Source organism: Manacus vitellinus, unplaced genomic scaffold (assembly GCF_001715985.3).
Source record: "Manacus vitellinus isolate BGI_N305 unplaced genomic scaffold, ASM171598v3 scaffold_5_pilon, whole genome shotgun sequence".
Classification (NCBI taxonomy): domain Eukaryota; kingdom Metazoa; phylum Chordata; class Aves; order Passeriformes; family Pipridae; genus Manacus; species Manacus vitellinus.
Window position 1 is genome coordinate 36,802,085 of NW_021940682.1, and position 12,173 is coordinate 36,814,257.

The 12,173-nt window shown below is 37.9% G+C and overlaps 1 protein-coding gene across 2 annotated transcripts in view; it reads left to right on the forward strand.

Annotated features, from left to right (window-relative positions):
• Positions 1–48: 48 nt before the first annotated feature.
• SCAF11 (SR-related CTD associated factor 11) overlaps positions 49–12,173 on the forward strand; it is a 48,291-nt gene continuing 36,166 nt past the window's right edge. For both annotated transcript variants that reach the window (XM_018080484.2, XM_018080485.2), the window contains exon 1: positions 49–350. The gene's annotated coding sequence lies outside the window, so the exon portion shown is untranslated. The remainder of the gene's footprint in view (positions 351–12,173) is intronic.

Here is a 12,173-nt window from a genome sequence, read left to right on the forward strand (position 1 = left end):
CGGCGCTGAACAAAGATACGGCCCGGCGAGGCACCGCCGTCCCGCCGCTCCCGGACCGGCCTCCTGGAGCCCTAAACATCGGGAGCGTTTGCTGGACGAGCGGCTTCTGAAGTGTCCGGAGTTACCGGGGGCCTTGGAGTTGTGGAGGAAGTTGCACGAAGAGGCTCAGCTCAAAGCCCAGCTCTGCTTTTGTGCTGTTGTGGGATCGCGAGTGACTTAAACGTCGGCAAAGTTGCGCAGAGTAGCGCTGGAGCCCGGAAGCAATGCAGTTACCGAGCCAATGACATACTCTCCAGTACTACTTCTGTTTTATAGTACATGGTGTCCTATTTTCTTTTTTTTTCCCTTTGGTGAGTATTAAGGAATATTATTAGCCTGAGCCCTAAATGTAACTCATCTTTGACAATCCATCTCCACGTTTATAACGTTTTCCTCCACGTTTTCCTCTTACAATGTTTTCATCCTAGACTACTAATTAATTTTAAATTCTTAGGAAGAATGAGATAACAGAAAGGCCAGGTAGTTACCGTGTGTTTAGTTTCAGTAACTAGGTGCTGTTGGCAGAGTCATTATTTAGAATGTCAAGAGATGGTTAAGGCTGTGCCCATCGAAGTAGTAATTATATAATGGATAGAATGCTCCTGATTCTTGAACGGCTATTTTAAGATTGTAATTTTGTAGCTTTGGTAACCTTAAAAGGGAAATCTAGCTAACTTAGTGTCTGATGTTAAGTTTGTAGATCACTGATGTATTATGTACTTTTGATTTTCTTTTCAGTGGATCATAGTTTTCAGTGTAATCTAACTTAGTTTTACTATGTAGGTATTCAGACTCTTACATGTGGGAGAGTCATTTTGTCAGGATTTCGTTTGATCTTCGCAGAAATAAGTGGTAGGTTTCTTAAATGAAATGACATGGTGACAAAAATTTGCTATTATTTGGTTGATTATATGTGGTAATCCATGTCTCTTGTTTTTTAACTGGAAAAGCTGTATTTAGAGATTGACAGTATTAAAAGAAAATGGATAGCATCCTCTTTAGAGGCATGGAAATGACTTGGAAGTGATCCCAAGTACTTTTTCAAATGTTTCCTTTAGCATTTCTAGGAATACAGTGTTTGTTTTTCTGATTTCCTTAGATAAAGATGAAAAATATTGGAGGTGGGGGGAAGGCTATTTAGACTCTTAGTCAGAATATTAGATCTCTTGAAGCTTTCCTGTTAGTAGTTTTACATTTGCTGATGTGTCAACTTCCAGAGTGACAAATGACACAAATAAGAGATATATCCATTTTCTTTCATGTTTCACTTACCTAAAGTCTGCTCGTGAATGAGCAGAACGAACAACAGCTTTGTGGCCTGGGCAAGTGGCACTAAGAGGAAATCTCTCTCTTCCAAATGATCATGAAAGAGAATGTTTTTCAGTGCTTTAGTAGCAGTAAGCCTGGGTTCACTTGTTTGCCTCGTATTCGGATCATCTTTATGATTGGGAACACTTTTCCAGGTATACAGTGAGTGTTTTGACCCTGAATTTATGGTTCTCCAACACAGTATGTTAAGGTTTGACCCCACAGGCAGATGTAAGTTTATCATGTTCTCTGGTTAGTCAGCTATTGCTTTCGAAACATCCAGAGGATAGAGTTTTTGTGCTCTCAGCTGGCTGTAGTTTGGTGCAGTTATTGCATGACTTCTAGCCCCTGGTTTTATAAAACTTGTAAATTGTTCTGCTCCTCATACGTGATGGTTCTTCTCGGGTTACAAACATCTGTTGGTTTTTGGTTTTGTCTCCTGTTACAGGGATTCTTTGCAGAATCTTCTCAGTTTTCCACTGTCTTGAGTACTAAAAAACCTGTGCAAAAGCTTTATATTACTTAAGTTTGCTTTATATGGTAATTAGAGGATGATTTTTCTTTCAATTAATGATGTATTTAAACATATATGATATTAATGGGGGTGAAAAAAAGCACTGCTGATAAGAGTTTGATGGGCTGACTTGCCATACCTGCACCAAAATTCTTGAAGCCTGGCCTTTTGTCAGTACACTGTTCAGTGTTCAGAGTTTTTTTGCCAGCGATCTAAGGTGAGGTAGAAAAAATGTCCTTCCAGTTAATAATTACAAAAACATGCAGAGCAGTTCCTGATGATGGCTAAACTTATTGTTCAGTGTTGTCAAGCATCGTTATCAGTTCGTCTGAATGAATTCTGAAATAGTTACAGTTGATCTGCTAAACCCTTTAAGGCTGAGTAGATTTTATAAATCTCAGCATTTCCCAATCTTTTTGCCTATTTTTTTTTTTACGTGTCGGAGGTGCAGTGTGAAGCATCTTCTCTAGTCATCAATTCCAGAGATCTCTAATGTGAATATGCTTTGGAGCACTTCAAAACAAGGGCTAGTTCATGGCTTTTCATAGCTTTTCAGCAGTGTAGGCACATTTTGTTTCATCTGTATATACTAATCCACTTGCCCTGAAGGGCAGTGAGCAGAGAGGATATGAGTGGAGTGACATCATATCTGCCCTACTTGTTTGATGTCTTTTCACTCAACAGTTGAGGATAGGGTCACAAGCCAAAAGCTGTAAACATCTGAGTTTTGGTTTTGAGAATTGCTTAGTTTTGATACGCTGAACTAGTTGAGAAGGATGATTCTCTCGTGTAGGAAGTTATCTGCAGTTGTGAAATAACAAAGGGAGGGCTGTAGATGCCAGAAGGTGGAAGATGAATGGTGAATGTATGTCTGCCTTTCTGTTCCCTAAAGCTGCAGCTCTGCTGTCTTGAACAGCTGTTCATCACCTCTACATCTGGGTCTGGTGGAGCACCAAAGGATGGTGACTGCCTTGGAAGGGCTCTCAGAGGCTGAATGTGCATAATCTGTACTTAAGTGGCACACACCAGATGCAATAAGTAGTTTTTCTCTGTTGGGAACTTTTACCAAAAAAAAAAACAAACCACCAAAACAAACAAACAAAAAAAAAATGGAAGTTGCCTCTTCTTGAAAGCTTCAACTTTCCTTCATCTTATTTTTGTGGCACATCAACTTTCCTGAAGGCTTTTAGTTGGAGAAACAAATTCAGTTTAGCTAAATCTGGAAGTTGTCATTTCCTTAGGTAAGAAATTAGGAGATTGTTAACTGACTTGGCAAAGGATGATCAAAATACTGCATTTAATTTATTCAGGAAACAAATATATATACACACAATACATATAAATATATACACACAATACATATAAATATATACACACAATATATATAAATGCCCTGTAGGCATTTGTGCATCTGTGTCTTATATTTGCATGTGTTGTGCTTAGATGAATATTTTCTCATGTTCATTTTTTTATTAGCGAGTTATGCTGTCTCACAAATTTATTTTGATGATGAAACAATAGTATTACACTTTTTTCCTCCATGAAAAACACAGAATTTGAATTTTAACTCAAAAATATAGTTTGTGGTCTGTGATATTTCCTCTGAACTTTCTGAGATTCTCGGGTTTGCTGTGTGTATAAATTTATATATATATATATATTTAAAAGAATACATAGAGAGAATTGGGAAGAAGTAGAAATACATCTTCCAGAAGCTGGTTTTTAAAGCCTAATAGTGTGGTAAAATTGCAGTATCTGATCAGTTTTTCTAGTAGACACCAATAATAATGTCTTTCTAAATGCATTTTTTAAGGATTGGTGAGCTCCTGTTAAAATACAGTCTTTGTTCCTCTGTTATTAGGTCAGTAAGTACTGCTTAGCTGGGATCTGCCTTCACAGGTACTATCTGTGAGTAAACCCAAGTGATGCATTTAGTGATGTTTGGAACTTTTCCAGGCTAGTATGAAATTACTTGGAAACTTAAAGTGAGTTAACACTTGTCGTCTCTCTACTTACTACCTGGCTTTTGTTAGAGTGCCAGCAGTAATAAGGAATGTGAAATTCCATGGGATCAGTGTTGTGACAGAAGTCTTCATATATGTCCATACCTTTAGATAGCAACAGAGGCCAAAACTGCAGCAATGAAGATTTCTGCTTTTCTTGGTGTGCCACAGGAGAGGTGGCGACACATGAAACTGGGCTGTACTGATACTCAAAATTTGATTATTAAGGTAGAATCTGAAGGTAGATGCACAGTCTTAATTGGCCTGGTCACTATCCAGAGCAAATAGCTTCAGCAGGTCTGGACATGGAAGGGACAGTCTTTTCTGCTTTCTCTACAACTACTGAGTAAGCACTTCATAAATGCAGTTTAACTTTTTGTTAAACATTCTTTGTTAACTGTTATGTGAGAGGTAGTGACCGCTGCGGATATGGATGGGTGTAACTAAAAGTACTTGGAAGTCTTATGAAATAGTTGGAGAAAATCAATCTATTAGGACTACCTTGAGCTCGTTGGAGTTTTGGTTTAGAGATATTACTAAATGAAGATGTCCATAACAGTGAAAGTAAAGTATATTCTTCTCTATTAACCTATGCAATTGTGATTTTTAAGATGCTGTTTCATCAGCCCAATTAAGAAAGGTACCTTATGCAACTCTTGGATAAGTGAGTGGGTCCCAGTGGTTATTTTGTGGTTGTTATTCTGGCAAGAAACTTTGAATGACAATTTGAATGACAATTCATCATTGTAGGGAGCTTCTAGTAGTGTTGATGTGGGAGACTTAAGTTCTTTCTGAAGCTTTGCAATGACATAGAATAGAATTAGAACAGAATTATAAACAAACCTAGTTTGGTTACTTAAGAATTGATAGTAAAGTATTGTTTTGTTATAGATAATTTCTTGATGCCGTACAGATGGTGAAGCCAAAATGGTAATTAGCATGATTTTCTATTAGACTCTCTTCACAAGTTGAAAGGAAAGTAAGGTGATGGAGTTCAGGTTGTATTTTCAAGCTCAGATCTGACTTTGCCATCTTGCATGGTTAGTAGTTTGTATTACCTTTTTTGCATTGCTACTGGTGTTAAGGAGATCTTCTCTCACATACTTCTCTTCCATTCCTGGCCATGTTTTTCTAGCTTTATTTTAGCTGTCTTGAAAGTTATCGCTGAATAAGGGCTGTGAAAGCAAGATCAACAGTAATTGAAAGTGCTTACTCCTCATCTATCTACTATTTCTGAAATGACATCTGATGCATTGTTATTCTACAGATGTTGGAGATTTCGTGCAAAATACAATTATGCTTAAAATTATTTTAGTTGTCCTAAATCCTTTGCAGACTCTATTTTTCCACAAATAAAGCATTTCTTTTTGTCCTGGTTTTGTAAGAAGTTAGTGTAGGTCTTTGATCTGAGCTTATAAAATACTGTTACTCAAAGCCAGAAGAACCTTGAGGGCTATGTTTTTGACATCATAGCTTTTATCTAGTGCATTTTTTTTAAAAAAGCATGCCTCAGAGAGGCAAAACGTACTTTTAAATGGCCATGTTATTTTCTTTATTTTGTTTGGTTTTGACTCAATGTCTGTATGTTTTACATGAAATCTGAAGTTTCCTTTTGTGGAAATAAAATTTTTTAAATACTGAACGTGTCATCTCACTGAAGTCTTGATTTGATGCTTAAAATGAAAGATCAGCATGCTTTTAATAGAGGACTCAAGTTCAGGGTATTTTTATCAAGCCTGTGTGTAGGTTCTATCCAGTCTTCTGTAGTGCATTTTTTTCCATTTAAGTTAATCCATGAAATTATCGGGGAGCCTGTGCATTACGTAAATTTTGTTAGAGGAGTGTCTTTCAGTTTGGAGGAGTTCAACATTCAGACTACTACCCTGGTTGTAGTTGAATGAAAAATTAGTGGTAGTCTGTAGTTGGACAACTGCATGCTGTTTCTTCCTTTGATGGATTCATCCCTTTTGTCTTTGGCTCAATATGCTTCTCTTATCACCTACCACTCTGTTTCTATTGCCCCATTACTTTTTGCATCTTCAATGTGGTTCTTGCTGCTGCCCCTGAGCTTTTCATTTGAGTTCAGTCTTACTTCATCAGTTTTGCCCATCATTTTTCATCCAGTGTTGAAAGATCTTAGCTTTTCCGCTTCTGTCTTTGCAAGGTCTTTTGGTTCTGTTCCTGCATCCCTGGTGTTTAAGTCCAGCTATTTGGGTATGATTAGGATGGTATTAAGAAAAAGAAAGATGGTCTTTCTAGTTTCTTTAGCATCAGAGAGATGACTGTAACAAATCCTGCTGTGTTGCCATAGCACTGGCTGAAGTATGCTCATTCATCTTGTGGGAATGTTGCATGTGCGGTGTAGCAGTGGGATAGGAACTTAAAGTTATTCGTGTATGCTAAACACAGATCAAGTTTATGGGGGAAAAATTAAATGCAACGACTAACAAAGATTTATTGAGTAAATGCAAACTTTTTACCCCCCAGATCTGTGTCATGGCTGTAATTGGAAGGGTTATTTGTGTAGAAAGCATGTTCTTGCTCTCAGTAACCCACTGCCAAATATCTGCTCTTTGGTGGAAAGCATGAAAATACTAGTGCTTCCAAGTGGCAAGAAAAAAGTACCTTTTTTTTTTTTTCTTTAAACTGTTCTTGGAAATGGCTGAGCCATTTTTGCTGACTTTGGTATGTAATGCTATCCCTTCCAGCTGCAAAAGTGCGCATGTGACTAAGGACCCTCAGCAGCGGAAGGCAAGGTCATGAGTTTATGCTGATCTGACTGAGTTGCTTCAACAACATGCACCATGACAATAGTACCTAATCCCTAATGAGTTCCTGTTGTTTTTAAGTCTCCATTTCACCCAGTTCAATCACAGACTACTTAGAAGAAACACCTAAGTGCTGAAATGTACATTTTGTGAGAGAATATTATATACACTTTTTCATATTTCTTTGTATCGTGGTAATTACTATAGTATTTCAGTGTTTTATTATCAGTATACGAAATGATGTGACTTAACCAGTGGCACACACAAATGTTTTCTCCATGGGGGTGGTTGTGGTGTAGCAGTTCTTCTGTTGGAAGTCGTATCATACACATGCACAGGAGGAACAGCAGCACAGTGCATATTGCCTTCTATTGAAAATACTGTTTTGGAAAGCAAAATAAGATGGGCTTTTAATTTCTGTGAATATATGTTTTTTTCATCTTGTATCAGTCTTTAGAAGGTTTTATTCATCCTGTCTTCTGTATATGAAGCTGTTTTTTTCACTGGGGAATTAACTATGGCTCCAGTGAATGTTTCCTTCTTATGACAGTTGTGAACCCAGTTGGGCACTTTTGTAAAGATTAGTTTGGGGATTGTCTTGTATAATTCAGAACATCTTTGGAAAGCAGTGTTAGCAGCAGCAGCCTTACTGAGGAGCTACCCTGCAAAACTGCCTTAGTTCAGCATGTAGGGAATCTACAGGGCTTTGTCCTCACTGCTTTTGCATTGTCAAGAGCTGACACAGTCTTGAATAACCTAATTTGTCCTCTAGCAGAGTGGAAAGGGGTTTTCTAACGAAGTTGAGAAATGTCACCAGGGGGGACACAAGCATAACTTTATATTACAGGTTAGGTTGATCAGCTGTAAATATATACTTTGAAGCAATGAAACTGCATTGTAACAATTAACTCCCCAAAGTGCCTTTTTTTTCTACTTCTTGCTGACTAGCAAGTTTAGCTTTATCTAGCTCTTGGTCTGCGAACTGAATTTTCTCTAATGCAAGGCCATCTTGGTTGTCAGTGGTCACTCTAAACATACTGATAGTATAGAGCTGTCATTTCACTATTCTGTGGCAGGTAATGTCACATGGCTTGAGGAGTTAACCTCACAGCTGATGGCAGATACTGAAAATCCTGTAGGGGTAATTGATTTAAATTGACTTGTGGAGAAATCTGCTGATGTACAGTTTCTCATCACCCTTAAAATGAGTTCAGAAGATACCCTAAACTTCTGCTACCTATCCTAGTGGAACAAAGTGTTTTATGGTAGACAGTGCAGAAAGAGGAGAAATAAAATTTGCCTCCTGTAGTTAGTTACTCATCAGTGCCAGTAAAGTAACTAGTTCAGTACCATACTCAGATTTGTCCTATCTAAAAGCTGCTAACTGCTGTGCAAGCTTGTAATCAGTTTTCCTTCACGTCTTCATGAGCTTCTTCAGAAAATGGGCCTTTGTCTCGTGTGCTAGCATGGTGAGAACTGATGAATACAGGGAAACCTTCTTCAGTGTGTTTTTGACACAGAGAATTAATATCCCTTCAATGCTTTAGCTGTTTTGGTCCAACATCATACCATTTGTGGCTTGATGGAAACATCAGTCTTTGTATGGATTGTCCCAGTAATTATGTGGATGATGGGTAAAGTATTTTTCAGTTACTGTTAGTAATTGTAGAATACTAAAGAAGCTTGGGGATCAGCATAGGTTGTCGAGGCACTGATAAGTGAAGTGGTACTGCTGACAGTGTTTGGCTACCTTTTTATATTATCCAGTAAACAGAAGTATTTTACATGCTAGATTCTATAGAGTTCAATCTGATTTGTAGCAGCACTTCCAACACACAGCTTTCTGTAAAACACATGGTTTGTTCCATCAACGCCCCGCCCCTCTTTATAGAATATTCTCAAATATGTGAGGTCTTACTAAATAGCATCTTTATTACTTTACTACTCCCTTGACTTAATGTGAAAAGGCCTGTACAGCAGGTTTTGAGGCAGTTTATATTTATAAGCTTTATACAGAAAGATTACCCTGTGTGTGTGTCCACTCTAAGGTTCTAAGTCTTCCTTGAAGCTCTTGTCTCTTTGGATAGTCAGACAGGTTACTAGATGATAGTTGCTGCATCTGAGCCACTGCACCAGTTCTCAAGTGCGTTCGTGCCTGTCTTCCTTCCTTAGGAGGCAGTGCAGTGTTGTACTGTGCAGTTCTGTGAGTGCTGACTGGACATGCGTGTTGAGTGTCTGCAGCTGCTGTTCACTTTGTTATTGTTGAGGTGGCCACAAAAATGGCATTGATTCCAGCATTGATTCCAGCAGGGACATAGCTGTAGCCACAGCATCTGCAATTGAAGTGTACATGTCAGTGTCTTGCTGCCAGACTGTGGAAAAAGAAATCCAGAGGAGGATAGGTGTTGCTTTGGGTGTGGTTTTTTTACCTTCTTTTGTGTAGGGAGGGGGAAGAGCAACAGATGGCAGTGGACTGCTTAGGATGATGTAGTTCTAGCCATTTGGCTGTGATAGTTTTATCCTGTGACTTTACCTTGTGTTTTCGTAGACCTGGCAGCTAATCTATGTACAGCTGTGTCCTTGAAGGGAAAGCTTGACAACAAAGTCTTAGCTGTTCTAGCACTGCCAAAAGGGGCAATCCCATTTTATGTCTTCCCTCCCCCATTCTGTCACTTGCAATGTCTTTGGACACCTCTGGCTCTTAGCTGAGTCTGCTCACCCTCACTAGTGGTAAGAAACAGAGCTGCTTCTTTTGGTGGCTGCAAGCTGTTAGATTAGATTAGCTCAGCTCTCTTGGGTAATTGCATCCTTAGAGGGCCTGGAAGGAGTCTTTAAATCAGCAGTGTGTCCTTGCGTAAATAGCACTGATTCTTTCCAAGGCACTGGTTCTACATGAATAGGCTTAAACCACCTATAGAAAAAGATTTCTCTTTTTGTTCCCCAAAGCATAGCACTGGTCTTTTTCTTTCTCCTCATCTTTGTTTGTTCTATAGCATTTGATTTGGGAATTCAGACAAGGTGAAACTTGAGCATACAAAGAGTAAAGAAACTCTTTAAAAAAGTCCCCCTTTACGTGTGCGTGTTGGTTCTATTCTCACTAGTGTTCTGGGCCATGAGATTTTATTACACAAAGGAGAAGATCCAGGATAAGTGCTTCCAGATCCTCAATTTAGCCTTCATTTATTGGTAGGCAAGCAACATTACTCAGTTGTCACTTGAAACAAGTCTACTGTCCAGGCTCTTCTGACAAATCAAAAGTTTTTCCAAATAAAAAAAAAATAAGCTGTGAAGGCTCTTGATGTACCTTTACAAATACCCAATAGCATCTTTTTTCCTATTCTTTTTCCTGGTGCATGTGTTGTGGTAGACATGTAGGTCAAAAGATTTTCAAATGTTCAACTGCCATTGAAAATGCTAGGAGTTTCCTCAACCCATCTCCAAGGTGGCACAGGACTGCTGGCAAAATTTTTCAAAATTTTCATTAGCAGCTGGACATTTGTCCCATAATGGTTGAGAGGTTATGGTGAGGCCATTTGAGGAACCCCAGAGGACACTCTGTGTTCTGTCATTTATTACTAAAACAACAACAACAAAAAGTGTTTTTGTAAATGTGACTATTTATTAAGATATGTTTTCCTTAAAAACATATTTGCTGAAGGAAGCAGTTTAAACCTCCTTCCCAGGTTTCTTAAAGACCATCAAAATGCATAGGGCAAAACAGAGTCCTACCTGTTGCTGCCTAAAATTTTGATGGGAGTAAAGAATGTTAATGTTATTTTATTAAGCCAATAAACTGTATACTGAATGTCTGACTGTTTTTTCCTATTTGAAACTGATTGTTTCTTGAGTTTCTAAAAAATCAAAACACAACTAGGAGTCCCCCAAATCCTTTTTAAAGTAAAATATTTTAATAGAAACAGAACAGTCAAAATAAGCTTGCTACTATGAGTATTGGTGCCACATGTATCTAAGAAGTTCGATTACAAATGTTTCCTGAGTTAAGTCTGTTGCAGAAAGGGGTAAGCCAGTCTTGGGCATCATTTTGCACTTGCTCACTTGTTGCACGTGTTCTGGATTTCCAACCCCTTTTCCAGTTGAACCGGGGTACTTCTGTGTAGATGAGTCTCTAGACTGTTACTGTGTTGGAGGAAGAGTGTATTTAGTTGTTGCATTTTATTTACAGGGCGTAAAGAATGCTTGTAAGGACTTTGTCTCACAGTCAGGCAAAATGGAGGCATGTTCTAATTTTGTATGTCGCTTATAGTTAGGCTACTATAATTTTTATTCAAATTACTTTTCTATGTCTATCTAATTTTAAGATTTTAATGTAATAGATTTGTTAGGAAGTTCAGAGGCATGACTTTGAACAGACCAAGTAATTTCTTTCTGCGTGCACAGTGAATTAGTGTTGAAATACATCTGTATTTTTAGGTTGTGAATTGTATGAAGTAGTTTGTGTTAATATAAAAGGTAAATCACACTTATACTTCTGTGATATAGGAACTTGTTTAGTGTGTAAATGGCACTTAGTCTCTTTATGGAGTTCTTTGAGTACTTCATGAAGCTGTGTTCCTCAGATGGACAGTGACAAATCTATTACTGCAATCTACAGCTAATTCTGTTTAAGCACTTTAATTGGCAGATGTATTCCATGAAAAAAAGAATGGGAATTTCCTTTGAAGACTAGCCTAGAAACTTAAATGTGTAACTCCTTTAAAAAACAGGGACATGGGGTAGTGTTGTGTTCTGTTAATATCCTTGTTTACTGTTCTCAATTCAATGTGCTAGAATACCCTTGTCTTTATCTCAAATATGAAATGAAATAAGGTATTTCTCTTACACAGTAATTCCATTGAGAACTTAAAAAAGTACCATCTTGGCTGTAGTGCCATGCTGTCTTTAGGCATTCTTAGAAAGTATTTTATCTGTAGAATTGGGAGGGGGTTGATTTTTTTTTTTTCGTCAGCCTTAACATAGTATAGCACTTTTTGCTGTCACGTGCCTTGTATGTGTAGGTCTTGGGGTATATTCTAATATTTCACATCAACTAGGTATCATAACTAAAATGTGTTGGTCACGAGTCAGTGGAATCTGGCATAAGTACTCTGTGGATATTAGCATTTTTCAAATATGTATTAGCCTGATCAGACATGATTAGCCATGGATGTGGACATAAAATCTTCACATGAGCCTATACAATTTGGTAACTGGGAGAATAAATTAAAAAAATAAAACTTTTTTTCATTGTCCTTCCCCCAGCCAAGACTTACGTGCATGGCATACAGCTGGAATGACAAAGTCTCACCAATACTTCCAAATCTCTTTGAAGTTTAAAATAATCTAAAGGAATAGGTCACATTTTGGGACAAATAAGCATTTTGTTTGCTCTTCTTAAACTACCAGGTTCTCTTTTCCTAACTCTGTTTTTAATTTTATGAATTTAATAGTAGTCCAGTGTTAGCTCTTCTCCTATTCCAATGCCTGTGATGCCCCTTTTAAAGTAGTGCAGAAAATAATCTTTCCAAAGTAAATTTGTTAAAT